The following is a 6,000-nucleotide window of genomic DNA, read 5'->3' as shown; positions in this document are numbered from 1 at the left end:
TACTTATTCTCCTGAATTATCACTTGAAATTCAATTCCATGTCCTCCAATTCAACCACAAACATAGTTCAAAGAAACACCATATAGTTCAAATTTTTTGCAATTGTATGAATAATATACACATCTTGTGCAGTTTTAAATTTTTGTGTTGGCATTTCATTTTTACTGTGTAAGATTATAAATGCTTGATTTTTTTTTCCTTAAACTTTGTTTTCGAGCTACATATATAGTAAACTTTGTTAACAAATATTTGATTTTTTTTTCACACATTTTTTTCATGCAATAATTATTGTTAAGTTATTCATCATTCCCTTCTTAATCAGGTGCCACGTGTTGTGGCTCTCTGTTTTTTTTTTTATTACTAAATTACACCATCATTACTTGAATTTTCATTTTATTGAATTTACCTACCCATACAATACAGGAGATTGTGGCTGGTTCTCTCGATGAAGGAGGAGGCATTTATGGGAAGTATGTGCAGTGGGCATGGTAGGCGTGAGGACAGCCTCATTTAAGAAGTTTGGTGCCGTTGCTGCACCCTTCACCGGTAACGGTAACAACAACATTTAAACCACTTGTACTTTCATTTTCCAACTCCACAGAGAGAGAGGGAGAGAGGGAGAGAGGGAGATTTCAATTACCCTCCGTCTAATGTACAATGTAAGAAGAATGTCGCAAATTTATAGATACAAAAATATTTCATCTAATTTTTTTTATATATATAAATAATTGTGTTATATAATGTAAGAAAAATGAACTATAATAATTTATCTGAAAATAAAAAATTAAACTAAAATATCTTTGTTAGTCAAAATAAGGATGCATTAATGAAAATGATGAATTTTATGAAAGTTAATTTGGGAAAACTACAATAAATGGTTATTGAGATATGTGATTCTATTTATAAAAAATAAAAAAAATTACATATAAGTTCCACACAAAAAATTAATTACTGCAATTGTGTTGAATAAATCACCTTATGTCAGTTGTCAATAGATCTTAATAATTAATTTTTTTATGTGAGATTTTAACATAATTCTCTCTAAAAAATACAAAACAACAAATGACAGTTTTTCTATATTTAGACCTGTTCGGTTACATTTTGACAATCAATTTTGGCCCCAAAATCATGATTTAAAAATTTTCATCTAAACATCTCAATTTTTCAAGACCCTATTTGACTTCCAAATTTCATGTGGGAGAAGCTGAATTTTGCTCTATTTAAAAATCCAAACTCCAATTTTATCAAAATCAATTTTTAAAAATTTATTGAAGTATTATCACGTTTTGATAATCAATTTTTTCTAATTAAAATCCAAATGAACACTTAAAAATAGAGGAAATATAGGTTAGCCATAACAAATTAAATCATCCTTTTGGATGATAGTTTTTTTTTCTTCCAAATGTAAATTCTATATCAACCTTCACAACATATTGTTGGCCCAAAAAACCTCCATATAATTTTTCCTATAAAAAATATTCATATTTTTACTAACACTATTATACTTTTCCTAATATAATTATTTTTAAATTTATCATATCATTTTTTTAACTCGAGTTGCCTTACACCACTGAGTGAGGCTCTGGCTCCGCCACTATGTGTGTCTCTGTTGTGGGGGCCTTGCTAAACTAATTAAAGCCGAAGAGCATAATGTAAAAAAGCTACAACACTTTATTTGTTTTAGGTTGCCTTTTTGCCAATATAAAGTAAAGCCACTCATAAAACATGCATGGTTGATAGAATGTGTTGGTGCCCATATTGCAATGACTCTTTAAGAGGGTTAGGTGATAATCCATGAGGGTCTCCAAGTTTTGGTTAGACAAATCTTGAATGCAACATTACTGCATTGTTATTCATTAACAAAGGAATTTGGTTCCTTCAGTAACTCATTAGCTTGTCACGTGTGCTTTGAATTTGATATGTATCTATGGCCTCTTATTAAACGAGCAAAAAAGCTATGTCTACCCATCGACATCCATTTTTAAAATATTATTCATTGAAATTACCTGCAAGTCTCTCAACAATTATTTTATTTGAACCTTTGATGGCACCCCTTTATTCAAACAAAAAATTATTTTATTAATTACAATTAAGGCTATTAAAATTTAGAAATTTCACAAAAGGACCATAATCTTGTGTAGAAATAAATTTTTGTTAATTTTTTAATTATCTATCTTCTACCCCATTTGTTTAAAAATATAAGGTATTTTTAATTTTTTGATGTATAATCATTACTTTTTTTAGAAAAATACCCTTGTTGATAGTGACTTTATATTTATTATAGAGTATTTAATAGGAATAAATATAAAAAATAGGGTTAATTTAAAGTAAGTATCTATTTTATTAGGGATAAAATTTAATTAAAAATGTCTTATATTTTAAACAGAGAGAGTACATTTTCATTACATTTATCTTCAACATTTTCAATTCTCATTTTTTTTAAATTTTTAAGTAGTCATCTCAAATATTATCAATATTCCTCTTTCATGTTTTCAACGTTAACTTTTGATTCTTTAAAAATAATTAAAATGAATAATAAAAAAATGCACTGAAAATATTAAACATGAATTTTAACAATGTGACAGATGGGTACTATAAAAAAAATTAACCTGGTAAAATTTTAATTCTGGTCAAGATCATGATCCTTTTTGAAATTTCAAAATTCCATAACCCTTAATTGTAATTAATGTTATTGGAGGGTATTTAACTGTCATTTTCCTTTAATTGGTGTCTAGGATTCCATAGTGTGAGTGGGGTCGCGCAAAACCCTAGAAGCTAAGGTGCCCACAAAATTAAAAAGCATCCAACATCATTGCGACTGTATGTATTTTATTCGATTTGATTGATCGAACATTTGACTTAGGGAGATTCAAACAATTTTGCTCTCTCTCTCTCCTCAGGTCGTGTTCTTTTCATTGTCAAAGCCCGGAAGGGACCTGAAGAATACTTGGCATTTTGAAATTGAAGCAATGTTAACTAATAATTATAGGATCGTCATGATAATAACTCGACATGTATAATTCATAAGAAGTCTATTAATATGTCATAATGATAATTTGTAATATTAATATCTCATAATGATAACTTGTCAATTTAAAAAAAAATAAAAAAATTGGACAAGGTAACTTTAAATGTTGACAATTTTTTTATGTGTTAAACAGTTATATTCAAATACATTAATAAATAATTTTTTGATTTTAATAACCGGTTCATGATTCACCACAATTCATATAAATGCTTGAAAATAAAAATATAATATAAATTTTTATATTTTATAATATATATTTTTAGAATCAAATATATATTTTTTTAACATAATTTTCTGTTTGTTTAAATTATGTAACTCAAGGATTTTGGTATTGTTATAGTAATTGTAACATGAAGGTCATTTATAATTATTGTGCACTAAATTTTAAGTTGTGGTTGTTGTAATTATGTTCTTTCACAGTAAATTATAGTTAAAGTAATTCAATAGTCTAATTTATATATTTATATTATTTTAATTTTAAACTTAATAAATTATATAATTTATTAAATGTTGTTGTCCGCGTCTCTTTTCATGTACATTTTATCAAGGCATTTTAAGTTTGTATTGTCTTGTCCCAATCTTAAATGGGATAAGATGACTTTCAAAATAAGATATGAAATAATAATTTAGTCTGATTTATTTTTAGAGATGGGAGACAAGACATAAGTATTCTAAACCTGTCTTATTTTGTGAACATCTCTTGGAGCAAGTTTCATAACAGTGATGATGATAAATTTATTTGCAACAAAGAATTTTGGTCTTGTACAATAATTTCAGTTTTATTGGGCTTTCATTACAAATATATTGATTCTAGAGACCTTTAATGCCATTATCCCATTATACTTTCAAACTTCACAAGTTGATAGTTTTTTAAATTTTTTCCCCCTCTATTTTCAGACATTATTTTTAGAGGGATGAAAGAAAATTATACACATAGAATCCTTTTTTTTAATACACTCTAAAGTACCTTAGTCAATCTACTTAACCAGCTTAAACACCAATTAATTTTCACTTGCAATTTTCTCCCAATAATAAAGTTATGCATACTTCCTAGTATTATTTTATTTATTTTGTTCCTATCTGGCCCCTCCTTTGACTTTTTGATAATCTATTACTCTAAACTCTAAATTTCTTTTATTCAACGCTGAAAAGAATCAAAGTTGTTTGGGTGCTATTTTGGTTTGAAAGAGATGGAATGTTTTCTAATTCAATCTTCCAAAAAAAAATCTCATTGTGATTTTAATATTCCCTTCATTTTTATTATAAGACAAATTATCATATACTTCATTAGTTTTTATAAGTAAAATTATAAATTTTAAGAAGTACTCTTTTCATCTCTAGAATTTTTTGTATAAGATGTTTTTAACCGAATTTCACATATCAATAAAAGTTTGTTATTTACATGAATAACATAAAATCAAAATAATTTTTTAATTTTTTTCAAATAATATCACAATTAGAAACATTATAGTAGTGGAGAATAAAATACATAATTAATATCTTTTCTATTTTTTAAGACAAGAGTAAAATTATCTAATTATTTGAAAGTCTCATTGGCAACCCTTATGTTTAGGAAGAAATTAAATTTTTAAAACCACTTATATATATAGATAGAGAAAGTTTTTATTATATTTTTTTTTTCAAATTACCTCTCATCATTAAATTAGTAAAATTTAAATATTAATTAAAGGACATTTTAGTCCAAACGTTTCAGTTTCAAACACAAATATTAGGATTAATCAATTTTCTTAACTTGTGTAAGTTAGTTAAAATTTAATTATATATAAAATAGAGGGAATATATTATCACTCTCATAGTTTGTTCCTCTTAAGATCAAAAGTTTTAATTTAGAACCCAAATATCTGATTCATTTAATTGCTTGTTTGGATAGCATAATACTCAATATATTGAGCCAAAATAATTGATTTTAAAAAAAATTATCCAAACAATAAATTTATTTGATAATTGATTATTGAGCCAGAATCATATTTGTTGAATGAGTTTTGGGAGATTGCTTATAAATTTAATTTTACTGTTAAAAAAACATATTTACTTCTTAAATAAAGGTTAACAAAGTTAAGAATATTAAATATAAATTTATGAATAAATTGAATTTAAAAAGAAAGTTATTTATAAGAATTTATATAGTTAAAATCAATTTTAATATTCAATAAAGGGTGTTATAATATAATTAAGTGAATTATTTAAATAATTATAAATTAATTAATTATGTAGATTAATTAGGAAAATAATTAATTATCATAATTAATTATTTTAATAATTAATCTCATAATTAATTATTTTAATTAATTAATAGCATAATTAATATTTTAATAAATTAAATCCAAATAAAATTAAAAAGCCCTAAATTTGCATGCGATATGACCACCGTCAAATTAAGATAAAAATTAAAAATAATCTTAAATAAAAAAATTTGTACATGAAATTTTTTTCATTTCTAGGAGTTTCCAAAAGTCAATTCTCTTATCAGTATTATTTTTATTTATAAAACTACCTTTAAAAATTTTAACACAATAAAAAACTCTTAAGACTGATTAATTGTATTTAAATTAATAATATTAATTTTACTCTTAATAAATATATATTAATAATTTTTTACCTACGAGACAAAAGAGAAAACTTGTGATGAAAAGCCAATGACCTACTCTAGTTTTTAATATAAAAAAATTTAATTATTTTGTGTTTATTAAGAAATAATAGTTACTATATCTTTAAAATTATTAAAAAATATAGTATAATTTTCAATTTTACACTTCGTCAATCAATAATCATAATAAATTGTTTACTAAAATTTAATTTTATATTGATAAAATTAGAAAATATTAATTATTCTCACTTTTCCTTATTAAAAATAAAAAAAATCTTAAAGTTTGCTTTATATTAAGAACATGAGGGATTCTTTGAAAAAAAAAAGAATAAAAAATTTCCTCTATCTAGTGGCTTATAAATAG

This window comes from Prosopis cineraria, unplaced genomic scaffold, assembly GCF_029017545.1.
Source record: "Prosopis cineraria cultivar Desert tree isolate PC_DT_omini unplaced genomic scaffold, ASM2901754v1 PC10, whole genome shotgun sequence".
NCBI classification, from domain to species: domain Eukaryota; kingdom Viridiplantae; phylum Streptophyta; class Magnoliopsida; order Fabales; family Fabaceae; genus Prosopis; species Prosopis cineraria.
This window is presented reverse-complemented; position numbering follows the sequence as displayed.